Source organism: Schistocerca nitens, chromosome 5 (genome assembly GCF_023898315.1).
Source record: "Schistocerca nitens isolate TAMUIC-IGC-003100 chromosome 5, iqSchNite1.1, whole genome shotgun sequence".
NCBI lineage: Eukaryota > Metazoa > Arthropoda > Insecta > Orthoptera > Acrididae > Schistocerca > Schistocerca nitens.
The window spans coordinates 102,358,161-102,374,090 of NC_064618.1; positions in this window are offsets into that span (position 1 = coordinate 102,358,161).

The following is a 15,930-nucleotide window of genomic DNA, read 5'->3' on the forward strand; positions in this document are numbered from 1 at the left end:
CGAATTCGGAAGGTTTTGGCGGTGTGTAAAGCCCGTCAGAAATCAAAGCATGATACAGTGACAATTGAGGCATCTCTGCATCCCATAATTCCAACCAAACTAAACATCTCACTGCAACCGATTTAACGGGCCCTCTCGTCCGCATAGGTAGAGGTTACAGCTACATCCTGGTAGTAGTGGAGCTGACATCTAAGTATGTCATCTTAGCCGGCCTGAACAAGACAACAGCTCAGAAAGAGTGCAGAGGCTTTTGCAAAGCCTTCCTCACCCAGGTAGGCCATCTGGATAGGACTATCACCGACAATGCATTCAGTCAGAGAAATGGAAAGCTATATTAAAGGTTAAACTGATATACGCATCGATACAGCATTCCTGATCGTCCCCGGCAGAAAGGAAAATGAAAGGCTAGGGAAAGATTTGCTGTATATACTGGTGGAACGAAACGCCATGTAGGATGTATTCCGTCGCCACTTGGAGGACGTAATGAACAAGTTACCACAAGGGGTCACTAAGATGGCACCAGTGACTGTTGTCAAGAACAGATTACCCAGAGATCTAATCAGTGAAGTCATAGTCTCCACTCTGAGAACACGAGTGCAACAAAAGCAAATTGCTGACCTGACACCCAGGAGGCTGAGTGAGACAGGAGTCAAGAGAAAAGAGATATGGAACAGAAAGGCACACATAAGAGAATTCCGCATTGGTCATGTGGTGCTGGTTAAAAGTTTGTCGTCTGTATAACAAGCAGAAACAGTTATGCCACAAAATTTAATCCTGTCTACAGTGAACCTGTCCAAATCTGCAGGACTGCTCTCATGAACACACTGGAACTCGAAACCTTGAAATCTCTGGGTATTCACCTCATCTGTCATGGAAACCATTTGTGGAATAGGCATTTATAGTAGTTCAGTTAGGTTAGAATCAAATTGTACATAGATCTTCAGGGTATTAGAACATTCTGGTGATATTGTGTAGCGTGGTCTGAATTATTCGTTTATTCCTGAAATTGATATATTTATAATAGTCATTTATTAGTATATCACGTGACTCCTTTACGAACCCCATCAAATGAGTAACGTGGCTGTGATATCATCGTATCAACGCATTCACTGTTTGCCTGAAACTCAAAATCAGGATTGTACTCGTCGTAAGTGACAGCTCTTTGTGTTGACACCTCTCTACAGCCTGATAACTTCTGCACGCTTACTGAACCGAGCCCAGGATCAGACCTGCATTTACCTTTCTGACAAATGGCCATTATGTCTTTGGACCACATTGTTTTTGTCCGTTATCAGGCTTCAAGAAGTATAAGAATATTAGTCAGAAATGACTGCTTGATGAACATCAAATTCAGCTATATAGTTCTCGTAGAAGTTTCTTCCATAAGATCACTATGGCCTGTGAAAGTATTTCTTACCCCTTTTCGCAGTATCTTATGCACTACCAAAGAGGTGTGTGTGTATGTTGCTTGGCGGTGACAAGATTACGGTCATGTCACTGCGCGTGTTTCTCTCGATTTTCGGGAGTGTTATGAGTGGTATTAGCTGTCCACACATTAGGTGCATGGAGACACTAAGTTTGCTGTGAATCAGGGCTATCGCTATTCATACGATTTTCGAGAGTGTTATGAGTGGTATTAGCTGTCCACACATTAGGTGTTTAGAGACACATTTTTGCAGTGTTTTGCTGGCGCCTATAGACCACCTTAGGCAAAGCACAGTGAAAGTCACGGTGGTGTCCAGTACTTCAGATTCAGGAATAGGAGGACAGCAGCAATAGTAAGACGTCGTCGTCTCCTGACCTTCATTGCTTACATATTCCGCCCTCACAATCATACTCCGCACATCAAGACACTTCATTCGAAGCCAGACTCGATGAGATAAAGTCAATGTTGTATGAATTCATGTAAACGATATACAAATAACTAATAAATCGCAAGTGCACACCGTGGTTGAAGTACTCGAGGCTGCCGGCCGTGGTGGTCTAGCGGTTCAGCCGCTCAGTCCGGAACCGCACGACTGCTACGGTCGCAGGTTCGAATCCTGCCTCGCGCCTGGATGTGTGTGATGTCCTTAGGTTAGTTAGGTTTAAGTAGGAAGTTAGAGGCGACTGATGACCACAGATGTTAAGTCCCATAGTGCTCAGAGCCATTTAAACCATTTTTTTACTCGAGGCTGGCGTACACACATAGATTCCACACACGACGGCCACAGCAGCTTTTAGTTCAAGATAGGCCATCGTACGCCAGGAGGCCGGTCCCAACCCATCTACGTCGGCCGGTGACCACCCGTAGAGCAGACAGCGTTTGCCCGAGTGAAAGGACGACCCCGTGTTCAGCTTAAAAGCATATTCCGCTACATTGTGTGAGAGCGGCCAGCTTACGCATTCTTTACACATGGCACGCAGTTTCAGAGATTTTCATAGGGAGACAGCGAACGCCAAACGCCGATACTACAGATTTCCGGATTGGTCGCCTTAAACGAAACGTCATTCTCCCGTTTTAGAAGAGCAATCCTGATTGGCAGACGATATTCCTGACGTCTTGAGCTGAAGGAATAATGGAAGAGACCAAAAGATATACCCCTTCACGTCTGGCGTGGAGAGGGGCCGTTCTGTTGTCGCTCTGGAGCGAGAAAACGTAACGACAGCGTGCGCGCTAGTAACTGTACTCAAAGAGCGAGGAACAAGTCTCTCCTAAGTACTTCACTGAGAGAGCACCTCTGTCGAGAGCGAATCGAAGTGCGACTTTATACTGAGTCGTCGCGATTAAGCATTGTTCACTGTCCTGGCCGCCACACTTATTGTGCGGTGTGAACGGACAGAGTTATACTTAAATGCCTGTGGGCGAATTTTGAGTGGCATCGTGGTGGATTGGTTATCTGACTGGTGTACCACAGCAATAGTTAGACTAGGGGCGAATAGAAGTCCTTGACTTCATCAAGGCGTAGGGAGAGTTTGATTGGCGAAGGTCAGTCCAGATAGATCGAGAGTTATCTTATTTGTCGGCAGTGAGTGGTACAGACAGCAGTCAATCGCAGCTTATGGTATTGTGCACTACAGCTCTTGTGAGCCCCATATTTCCTCCACAACAGTACACTTCACTGCATTTCACACATATCAGCCTCGGCCGTACCTAGCAACATTCTAACGGATAATTATTCAAGTTGAGTAGGTGCGGCTCTCAGCCATTCTGCCAAGTCAATAACAATCTTAAACTTGTATAGAAATTTCATTAGCGAATCCTATAATTGAGAGGTAACTTCACATTCCGAAAAGAACCTCTAAATAACGTGTTAAGTTCATAACTAAATGTGCCATTGTGATTCCTCAGAATTTTTGCAAAACAATAACTTTCGTTAGTTTCATGTTTTTCTTACACTAACTAGCACTACTCCAGTACCCAAGTATCCCACTAGTTACGTAAGAAATTTTGTGAATTTTTGTGTCATTTCCTTACAGTGGACGATTCCAGAAGATATTTATTGCTGAAAGTTTTTCAGGCATTTCTCTTTAGAACGTTAGGAGCATCTGTATGACTTCTGTGGTAGTGTGGGGGTGGAAATTATATCTTGCAGGAGTCACAGGGTGAAGGGTACATCTCAGATCAATCCCACGCTCACAGAAAATGGCGACCCTGCCAGGATCGGTAAAATAGGTAAGCTACCAGGAAATTATATCTTGCAGGAGTCACAGGGTGAAGGGTACATCTCAGATCAAACCCACGCTCACAGAAAATGGCGACCCTGCCAGGATCGGTAAAATAGGTAAGCTACCAGGATAGGAAAGTGTCAGGATAGTTAGGTATGGCAGGTCGCAGCAGTAGCACTTTGAAGAACTTTTTTTATGCATTACATAGCTATTTGCAAATGTTGGGATTAGAATAGATACAGGTAGTGAGGAAAGCAGAATTGTAGGGAAAAGGGCATGTGTTATTGTGTTGGAAAATTTTGCATTTTTTTACGATTTTTGTGTAGCTGTTAGGGCATAGGATTTTCAGGTGATATTCACAGACGCAGAGTGACGCAGAGACGCAGTGTGACGCAGCATCATATAAGCTAAAATTAAGAAATAACATTTTTCTCCCTTTGCAAGCGCACAGGTGGAGATTGGAGACTGTAGCAGACCAGACAGAACATCAGCCGAGAAGTCACGACGTTGTTGTTGTTGTTGTTGGGTTAACCAACTGGTAAGTGGTCATACAGTTTTGTAGATAGGGCTGTGGTGTGTTGAAAGAATTTCCATGTAAACGAGAGCACAAGCCAAAAGGTTGCGTGAGAGACAGCAAGTAGACAAAATGGGGGAGAATCGACCAGGCAGACAGCAAGTAAACAAGCTTATTGAGAATAGGACAGAAGGTGAACCTGAGAATAGGACAGACGCTGAATCAGAGAATAGGATAGTCGGGGAGCTGCATAATCAGCAGGCTCAGTTAGACTGGGAATGAAATTCAGACAGATGAGACAGATGGGAATGGAAGGGACGAGAACATCGGATTTCCAGGATATGAAATCCCAGGTAGGGCACATTCTGAGCCAGAAATAGACAGCCCACGTAGGAAATGGCAAAGATTAGAAGCGAAACGAGCACAGCAAACGCGTTTGTTTGGCGCATATTCAGGGACAGATACGAGTCAATACAGTCAATGAACGGGCCGTTAGCTAACTTTCAAAGAGAAGTAGACAGTGAGGAAGGGGGGAACATTTAGAATACGTCGAAACTATCGTACACATTCTAAATATGCCCCAACAACAGACACAGAATTTTGCGGAGTTACGAGCGCCACGAAAAGGTTCCGTAACAGACGCAACTGTACCTGCAAACTCAAGACATACACAATAGAGAGGGCAGAATGCGGAGTTGTTTGCGCCACGTAATGGTTCAATGGCGAACGCAACTAGTCCTCAACACAGACAGCACGGGTTATTGCAGTTATCAAACTTAGAAACGCCACAGCTTAGCCCAGTAAACGACGTAACTGACCGAGTAGAAAACAATTGCGAGAATACATAGTTCAGCAGAAGGTAGTGTTACAGGACAGGACGCGATCATGGAGATGTTACAAAAAATGAACGCTAGTATGACAAAACAGTATCAGGAATTGAAACAGGAGATCAGGAATGAGGATAATCAGGCTATTAAGACACAGATCCAACAGGATAATCAGAACTTGAGACAACAGATTAAGACACAGATCCAACAGGTTAAAATCCAGATGGAAGAAGGGATCGCCAGAATTGATAGTCAGATCGCTCAGATAAACAATGACAGAACGAATTCAGGTACTAACACAAGGTCAGCAGCAATTACGCACTGACGTGGACAAGGTCCAATTGGACATCGTAAACGTTGACAAAAACGTGGAACGCTTTACGAAAAAAGCCTCTCGAACAGCAATACAAAATTCGGAAGAACAAGCAATTCAAAGCAAGGTCGCAAAGGTTGCACTGAAAAAATATGATCAGCGGATCAATAAAATAGAACTTAAAAGCAAAGATCAGTTTGAAAAGCTTCGAACAGAGTTGATACCAACTATCGAAGAAAAGATCGAGACCGGGTACACCTGTAGCGAAACAAATGACACGTCAAGCATTAATTCAGTACACGAACACGCGCCGTCTAAGAAAGTTCAAGTAGAACCAAGGCTAGACGTAACACTCGCGCAGAAATCGAAACAGAAAACCCCGATTGAAGCAATACATGACATGCCAAAGGACCAGGCACAGTATCTAGAAAAACGGAACACATACATTCAGCCGATACCAATCGAAAGACAGGCAACTGAACCAGTAAATCCAACGACACAACATAACAGCAGCACAGGTATTATACCGCGAACGACGAGAGTAGAAAAACAAGAACAACACTTTTGTTCACCAATGGTACTATATGACGCGGATATAAGTCAGGAAATTGAGAATAGGCAGATAGGCAGTAGATTACCAGAGAATGAACACGACGATACAATCAGTGACAGATTACACTGTTCTACAAAAAAAACCTTTTATTCTATTTCTGATAAAAATATTGTGATCCTAGTTGTATTTTGAGTGCTGAATTGAAAACTGTTTTTGTTTTTTTTCTATCAGGAATAGTTTATGAGTAATCGCAATTTTATTTCTCTTTTCAGTTTCTGATATAGTGCAGCAAACGTGAGGTGAAATTCGACAAACAAATGCACATCTTTATGATGTTATAAGTTCATCACATTAATGGAGGGTGGGATCTAACATATAACACAGTAACCTTTGTGTATACACTTTGAAGCATTTATTTGACATGAGAAATTACAGAAAATTGACAAACAATGAGCCACTGCCTTGTAATGCACATCACTTTTTCCTCTTGTATTGTGAATCTTTCTTCTCTGGAATGATATTCCAGCAATAGTCTGCTAACATAGAGGGTACCCACTTCCCTTCATAGCGCCTTTCTATGGTAGAAATGTCTTTATGGAATCTTTCCCCATGTTCATCCGATACGTCACTACAGCTCTCTGTGAAGTAGTCCAGATGAGAATCCATCATATGTACCTTCAAAGACATATTGCACCCCAAATCCTGATGTTCTTTGATCATATCCTTCACCATTGCTTTGCAGTTAGTAGCTCTTCTTCTTCCGAGGAAGTTTTCCGACACCATCTTGAAACAGTCCCATGCGGTTTTTTCTTTATCAGTTAAACATGCTTCAAAATTTGCATCTTTCTGCAGCTCCCTGATTTGTCGGCCCACAAATACACCTTCCTTTATTTTTGCAGCTGAAAGACAGGGGAATTTGGTAGCTAGATATGAAAACCCACATCCTGTTGGATCCATGGCCTTCACGAATTGTTTCATCAGGCCAAGTTTGATGTGAAGCGGTGGAAGTAGTATATATTCAGGGGCTACCAAACTTTCACGTTGTACATTGTTTTCGCCAACTTTCCATCCTCGCCTAGGTCATTTCTTTTTCACGTAGTGAGAATTTCGGTCTCGACTATCCCACTCGCAAAGAAAACAGGCATACTTTGTGTAGCCTGGTTGCATTCCCAGTACCATAGCAATTACCTTGAAATCTGCACATATTTTCCATTCGTGTTCACTGTATTTTAATGAATTTAGCATCCTTTGTACGAATTCGTAATTCTCTTTTGTCAAACTAGCGTAAGCTACTGGAACAGAGGGTATTTTATTTCCGTTATGGAGCAAAACACCCTTCAGACTTGTTTTCGATGCATCTATGAAAAGTCTCCACTCCTGTGAAATATAAGTGAAGTTCAGCACTTTCATCAGGCCAGAAACGTCATTGCAAAATGTCAGTGCTTTGTCAGTTGAAAAATAAGAAATAAAGGCATGTTCTCTGTGCCTGAACACTGATTTTAGTACTTTGGTGCAGTAGATTATACTCTTGTAATCTTGAACCAAGCAGCTGCGCCTTTTGTTTAGTTAGCCCTAGATCACGTACTAAATCATTTAAATCTGCCTGTGTTAACAAATGTGGCGATGACTCACTTGTGTAGTGATATAAAGAATCATCATCTGTGATTTCTTCAGTACTACTTATTTCACTGTCACTCGGAATTTGACCTCAAGCTCTTGAAGGTACTGGAAGGTTGTCGGAATGCTGCACTGGTATTCTCGCTGAAGGCAGATCTGGGTAAACAATGTGCCTCTTCGACTTTTTGTTTGTAAAACCCTGAATTTTTGTTAGACAGTAATAACAATCAGTAACATGGTCCTTAGGCTCCCTCCACACCATGGGAACAGCAAACAACGCCACATTCTTTCCACCACTGAATTAGTTTGCAATAACATGTAGCACAACAGAAATGTGGTGCCCATTCTTTATCTTGGTCTCCTACCTCTACTCCATAGTAATGTTTGTATGCTTTCTTTATGACTGAAGAAATTTTCTTCCTATTTCTGGCAAAAGTGAACTTCCCACAGATGTAGCAGAAGTTGTCCGGCTTATATCGACATCCACGACGACGTGGCATTTCTGCACATTTAAAAATACCACTTTGGTAATACACCTGTATTAAATTAATAGTAGGGAACTAGAGGAACACTGATGTGTAAAAACAAGCAGTCGTTTTAACTTCAGCACCAGGCTCAATCAGTTTACACATAGGAACTAAAAAATTCAACCGTGCTCGGAAATATGACAGACAGTTACTTGTCAGCCAAAAAAAACCCACTCGTTAAGACTGACACAAGTTGCTGCTAACACCACTGTTGTAAACCCGATGCACCTGCCCCTAGGAGGCTTGAAGCTTTACTGCCGAGGCAGCGACCGGCTGTCGCCGTTCGAGTTAATGAGATGTTTCAGGTGGTCTTAATGACATAGGTGTGGCGGGGGATAACCTAATGATGTCTGATTCTTCCCACCTGCTGTTGCACAAGAAATTATCACGTTCTATCACTACTGGATGCGGCAACATACCCGTATCTCTCTATAACGTCTCTGTGTTTGCCATGAATTGTGAATATACATATAGATATACAGATTACATAAAAAGTATCCCTGACAACGATATTTTGTTTACATATTTGAATTTCCCACGGTAAAATGGTCTAGAAGCATATACTTTAATATCAGAAATAGAACCCATGTCGAACAGTGTTATTTGAGTCCATTAATCAGCCACAAACCGGATTTATGAGTAGATATGATACAGACCACTTCCTTGTTGTTGTTGTTGTGGTCTTCAGTCCTGAGACTGGTTTGATGCAGCTCTCCATGCTACTCTATCCTGTGCAAGCTTCTTCATCTCCCACTTCCTTACAGTTAGGAAATTTCTACATTTCAAGTAAGAAGGCCGTAGCTTTCATGCACGCATATTCATCGACCCGTTTCAAGTAGGCTTACCAAACCACTGGAGCATAGTTCACAAACTTGACTTCATTTGTGCACACATGTCAGGGACAGTAACAGAGGTGATGCAAAAGATCGCGGCTACCTGTACGTCTTGCCTACGGTTCAGAACGGCATTTCTCGAAAGATATTGGTCCAAGGAGGCGCAAAACACAATTAAATACGAGTTACTTCAGATGACACCATATGAAAACTCATGAGAGAAAAGCCTGGTAAAATTCTTTGATACAGTGGACAAAAAGAATCAATGCCTAGAAAAACCATACAATAATGGAGAGCTGATACGTCTGTGTAGAATGAAATTATCGGTAAAGTATTAACAGGCGACAATAGGAAAAAAATGAAAATACCGAAGAATTTAAAGAGGTTCTAAGGGAACTTGAATCTATGTTTAAAGAAGACGAGGTGAAAGAAAAAAGAAAGGAAAGGAACAGCAAAAGGAGAGGACTAGGAACGAATATTCTAATAATAATAATCGTAATTCTAACATCAATAATTTCAGGCAATTTAACAGACAAGGACTGTGGCACAATGGAGACAATTGGCGTAGAAACGATAATCAAAATAATTGGTACCGAAATAGGAACGCTAATGGACACTCATACAGTGGCTGATATGGGTTTAGGAATCAAAATGCCAACGGTCAAGGATACTTAGAAAGAGGTCACGATATTAGAAACAGCAACTGGCGAGACCAGGGCGCTAATAATTACCCAGGAAATTATGGTCCACAGAGACAAGAACAACACAGCAAAGAGAAAACAGATGTAGAAATTAGGGCAGCAAATACTGCAAAACGTAATTGAAAAATGCGGAAGAGGTTAGGCAAACCAACGGCCACCCTATCTTATACCTACCACTAAACAAAAGTTAAATTAATAGATCGGCAAAAAACACATTAATTCAAAGAAAAGGAGACACAATACACACTAACAAACTCTTGTAGTATCAAGTACACTACAACATGCACACAAACAATAAATGGTACACAACAATTAAAAGAATGAAGAAGTGGTAGGACATAATTAGAATAAAGAAAAGAAATCATATATGTATACAGTAATTTTTGCCACTAACAGAAAATATTTGCATTATATAAAATCAGAGTTTTTCGTAAATAACAAATATATGTAAAACAAAAATTGTAAATATTTCTACGCGTCAGAGGGACATCACCTCCAACACCAATCACCAGCTCCCTTAACACCAGACGCTTCGAGATAGCGACGGACATGGTACAGACATGTTGAGAAAGCACTTAGGGCAATAACAACAACATGAAGACCAACGCCACACTGGAAATGCAGGTCGTAACCAGGTTGGACTTCACGAGAACAACGCGCAGCTCGGACATTTCATATGTCACGACACTGCTACACAACGGAAGAGCGTGGGGAGAATCATAATACAACGAGATGACAATGAAGGTACAAAGAATTACTAAGATCTACAAACTCATCAAGTAACATTTGGAAATGCATTCAGATCCTACAAATCCTATATCACTCCTACACTACAATTCACATATTCCTAGCCCAAGAAGAAGAATGCAAGAAAGATGAGAAGAACAGAAGATGCAAGATGAAGAAGGGCAGAAGACAGCAAGATACCTTTCTCTCCTATCCTACAAAGCAAATTGCTACAAACGTCTTTCCATGAAGTTTGAGCAACTACTACAACCACCTCTCCAAAAATAAACCTTGAATCATCAAAAAAATACAAGCGAACGGCAAACGGAATATTAAATAGTACCAACCAACACTATCTAGAAATAGATTCAGCAAAATGAACAGTATTCTCCCTACCACATCATCAAATCGCCATACCGAACCAGGTGTGAAGTACCAAGACGTCACAGCACAATATTGGATGACGATCGTCGGTAGTCAACTACAACCATGAACTGCCACACCGTCCCAGGTGTGACAGCAAAGCAGTACCAAGACATCACTGTTTATGCAGTAAACCACAGTCATCATCATCGGTTAAAAGCACCACTCCATGATGACAATGTCAACAAGTAAGACCCAGATTCACGTGGTTCAAATGGCTCTGAGCACTATGGGACTCAACTGCTGAGGTCATTAATACTCTAGAACTTAGAACTAGTTAAACCTAACTAACCTAAGGACATCACAAACATCCATGCCCGAGGCAGGATTCGAACCTGCGACCGTAGCGGTCTTTCGGTTCCAGACTGCAGCACCTTTAACCGCACGGCCACTTCGGCCGGCCCCAGATTCACATGCTAGAGTGCTTCTCTCATGATTTGTGACACACATACAAATAAGACGACGCCTTCCAGTATTTCAGTGGGTATCGTCGAGCACAGAAACTGACACTTCAAAAAAAGAAAAGACTGATAAAACACAAATGTAGAGTAAAGAAAATGATATATTTGTAAAAATATTTTTTTTCCTTTTTTGTAAAAGTAACTATTTTCTCATATATGTATAGCCGTAACTTATAGATACCTTAAAACGATTTTGAAAAGAAACTTAGTTAGTATAGTTATATAATCTCACAAACTCATGGAAAGTTATTTATTTCCTTTATATGTAAAATTAGATAAGGATTTATGCAGGATTTTTCTTCTTTAAGTAACCCCTTTTTGGGGTTATAGTATTAATACCGAGGATAGAATTAAGAGGTAACGCTTCTTCATTCAAAAAAAAAAAAAAAAAAAATCAGTGACACATAAAGAAAAAGTGACACAACAAAGCTTTTGTGAACATTTACGCGAAGCCTAACTGAAGAAAAGAGATAACCACACCATGACATAATACACTGTACACTTACGAGTTTAGAAAAATTAATATTGTAAAAACAAATTTTTAGAAATGAAAAGGAAAAACAGAGAAACGTACTGGTAAAGACAAAGAATAACAACCTTAGTAAAGCCTATATTTGCCTAACAACAAAACATTAATCATAGAATTAAAAAATAGGAACAATAGCTATAGAGAAATCATTACAAAAAAAAATTGTTAAGAATGACTGAGAAAAGTTTATTGGAAAATCTAAAAGAACAATTTTTGCCTGACTTTGTCAATGTTTTCCTCGGCATAGACAAACCCCAGACAAAAATTTTGTCAGAAGTAGGGAGGTATGTAAGACGTCATGGTCTCCTAACCTTCATTGGTTACATATTCAGCCCTCACAATCATATTCCTCACATCAAGACGCTTCATTCGAACCCAGACTCGATAAGGTAGTCAATGTTGTATGAATTCATGTAAACGATATGCAAATAACTAATAAATCACTAGTGCACACCGTGGTTGAAATACTCGAGGCTGGCGTACACACATACATTCCAGACACGACGGTCACAGGAGCTTTTAGTTCGAGAAAGGCAACCGCACGCTAGGAGGCCGGTCCCAACCCATCTACGTCGGCCGGTGACCACCCGTAGAGCAGACAGCGTTTGCCCGAGTGAAAGGACGACCCCGTGTTCAGCTTAAAAGCATATTCCGCTACATTGTGTGGGGGCGGCCAGCCTACGCATTCTTTACACATGGCACGCAGTTTCAGAGATTTTCATAGGGAGACAGCGAACGCCAAACGCCGATACTACAGATTTCCGGATTGGTCGCCTTTAACGAAACGCCATTCTCCCGCTTTAGAAGAGCAATGCTGATTGGCAGAGAATATTTCTGACGCCTTGAGCTGAAAGAGTAATGGAAGAGACCAAAAGATATACCCCTTCACTTCTGGCGTGGAGAGGGGCCGTTCCGTTGTCGCTCTGGAGCGAGAAAACGTAACGACAGCGTGCGCGCTAGTAACTGTACTCAAAGAGCGAGGAACAAGTCTCTCCTAAGTACTTCACTGAGAGAGCACCTCTGTCAAGAGCAAATCGGAGTGCGGCTCTATATTGTGTCCTTGCGATTAAGCATTGTTCACTGTGTTGGCCGCCACACTTATTATGCGGTGTGAATGGACAGAGTTATAGTCAAACGCCTGTGACCGAATTTTTGAGTGGCATTGCAGTGTATTGGTTATCTGAACGGTGTACCACGCCAATAGTTAGACTAGGGGTGAATAGGAATCCTTGACTTCATCAAGGCGTAGGGAGAGTTTGATTGGCGAAGGTCAGTCCAGATAGATCGAGAGTTATCTTATTTGTCGGCAGTGAGCGGTACAGACAGCAGTCAATCGCAGCTTATGGTATTGTGCGCTACAGCTCTGGTGAGACCCATATTTCCTCCACAACAGTACACTTCACTGCATTTCACACATGTCAGCCTCAGCCGTACCTAGCAACATTATAACGGATAATTATTCAAGTTGAGTAGGTGCGGCTCTCAGCCATTCTGCCAAGTCAATAACAATCTTAAACTTTGTATAGAAATTTCATTAGCGAATCCTGTCCTTGAGAAGTAACTTCACATTTCGAAAAGAACCTGTAAATAACGTGTTAAGTTAATAACTAAAAGTGCCATTGTGATTCCTCAGAATTTTTGCAAAATAAATAATAATTTTCGTTAGTTTCATGTTTTTCTTACACTAACTAGCACTACTCCAGTACCCAAGTATCCCACTAGTTAAGTAAGAAATTTTGTGAATTTGTGTGTCACTTCCTTACAGTGGACGACTCTGGAAGAAATTTGTTGCTGAAAGTTTTTCAGGCATTTCTCTTTAGAACGTTAGGAGCATCTGTATGACTTCTGTAGTAGTGTGGGGGTGGAAATTATATCTTGCAAGAGCCACAGGGTAAAGGATACGTCTCAGATCAATTTCACGCTCACACAATTAGAAGATCATTGTTGAAGATGAAGGGCGACCTATTTCAGAGAACAGTATTTATCTTTTTGTATTTTATTGGAATGGCAATTCAACAAAAGGAAATTGGAGGCATTCTTGTAGCACGTGAAGCAACAAGAAAGTGGCAACTAATGGCATTTGTAACTTTCAGATGTGCGAATGCAAGAGCAAATGTAGAGAGGCAGAGCATCTATTCAGACAAATGGGAGTGTGGTTTCAGATCACTTTGACATTGAGTGAAAAAGCTGCTGGATGTACGAAGAACAGGAGGAGTAAAAAAAAGCATAGACATAATCTCAGAGTAGAGAAGGGTTAGAAGTAAAGTTGACAGGTGTTTGGTGAAGATAATAAATTAATACTACGTGTTGTGTGGAAAGAGTATGTTGGATGAAGAGTAGATGGAATACTGGCCTAACCTAGGGGTAATGAATGATGGGAAATGGTACTAACACAACTCTCACACTCAGACCAGACCAGACCAGAGACATTTCACACCATATATTTAGGACAAGTATAAATCTTAAGGATGTTATGTTTAGTCAATACGATAATGCGCCCGCCGCTCGTTGTCTTGCAGTAGCGTGGGGTCCCGGGCTCGATTTCCGGCGGGGTCAGGGAGTTTCACCTGCCCTGAGATGACTGGGTGTTGTCATGTCGTCTTCATCATCATCATTCATCCCAATTACGGTAGGAGGAAGGCAGCTCAACCACCTCCATTAGCATCTCGCCTAGTACGACTGTCCGGGTCTCCTGCACCGTTCCCCTACGCTCTGTCAAGTCGCATGGGACTTCATTTCCATTTCTATACCATAATACAAACTACTTCTTTTCACTTTTTTTGTTGTTCTCGTCACACAAGTAATTATATAGGTATTCTCAATGTATTCTTCATAGAACCTATTTTTGGGCGGTTGTCTTAGACATAAGGAGCTGTGTATTTAGAACTTTGTAAAACATAGGCACTGAAATGTACTACGAGGACACTGCAGATTTTGGGACCATCAAGGCATCCTGTGGTGCACTGCGAGGCAACGTCCTTTGGCCAGCGGCAACAGACACATGGAAGCCTGAAGGAGAATACTGGAGGTGGCGCGGTCCAGATACCTATCGAGTGGAGGGCCTGTCGTTAGCGCTGAATGAGTGGCGGAACAGCTGGCGGTCTACCCGTCGGCTTAGAAGTCCAGCGCAAATGAGAGCGGAGGGGAAGCTATGCCACACCACGCGCTGTGACTGCAGTAAACCAGCCTGTCCCGGGTGGCTGTGAATGGAGGAGGGCCTCCTGAGATTGATGCCACGTTACTTCCTCGACAGGCTGGCGGCCAGACTGGGCACTGAGTAAATGACAGCCGACAGCAACCATTCTCAGCCTCTGTCCCTAAATTGCTGAGGCAGTTTCATTCGAATGAACAGTATTGCTCGCAGTAGCTGATGCCATGAATTGCTGTAGTCGATCTATTACTTCATTAGGGTCGTTGTAGTATATACACTGAGCGGTCTGATTGCTGAGTGTTTCATGATGAGTGACAACAGCATAACCACTGCTATACCGGCTATGTAATTATAGTGGTTTCGTAATGTCTCTGGATTTCGCACTGTGTTCGTTTCCTCCTTTCCTGTGTACACTGGTCAGTTATAGTATTCCACCATACATTCCCCTTCATTGGGTGCGAATTTTATCGTTTTTGAGGGTTTTAGGAAAATGAGGTTCATTAGACATGGTGTTATCTGAAATTCTCTATCCACTACAGGTACAGTTTTTTCATTTAAATTTATGGGCTCTGTGCCCAATGTGTATGGTCATTGACCACTGAAACTGAATGCATTGCTTATCCTAGCATCTCTCTGAGGTTATGAAATGGGGAATAGCATCATCATCGTCACTGTGTAATTTCACTGAGTTCGTTGAGAGATTCAGTAACTGGTTTAAAGGTTTCTCTCAGTGTTTGCTCTCGATCCAAGTGTCCTAACTTCAGCAACTCTAACTTCTTTCCAACACCCTTCCGTACAGTCATGACCTCATCACCTTGCTATATACTAAGTGGGCTGCTTCACAGAATGCACCTTATATACATTTCACTCAGCCTTTACAAGTAAGTTTCTTTTCAGTTTCATGAGCCTTTGTTGATATGTTGTGTACTTTCTTTCTCAGAATGATGTGGGTGTTTGTCTCTTCATTCCAATACACATAGAAAGTTGTGTAAGTTCTATGTATACCTACTATGATTCGTTTCTTGTTTTTTCAATAATAAGAAAACTGTACTGTGTGTGATTCCAGGAATGTACACATATCTTTAGAAAATCGTTGACTGACATACC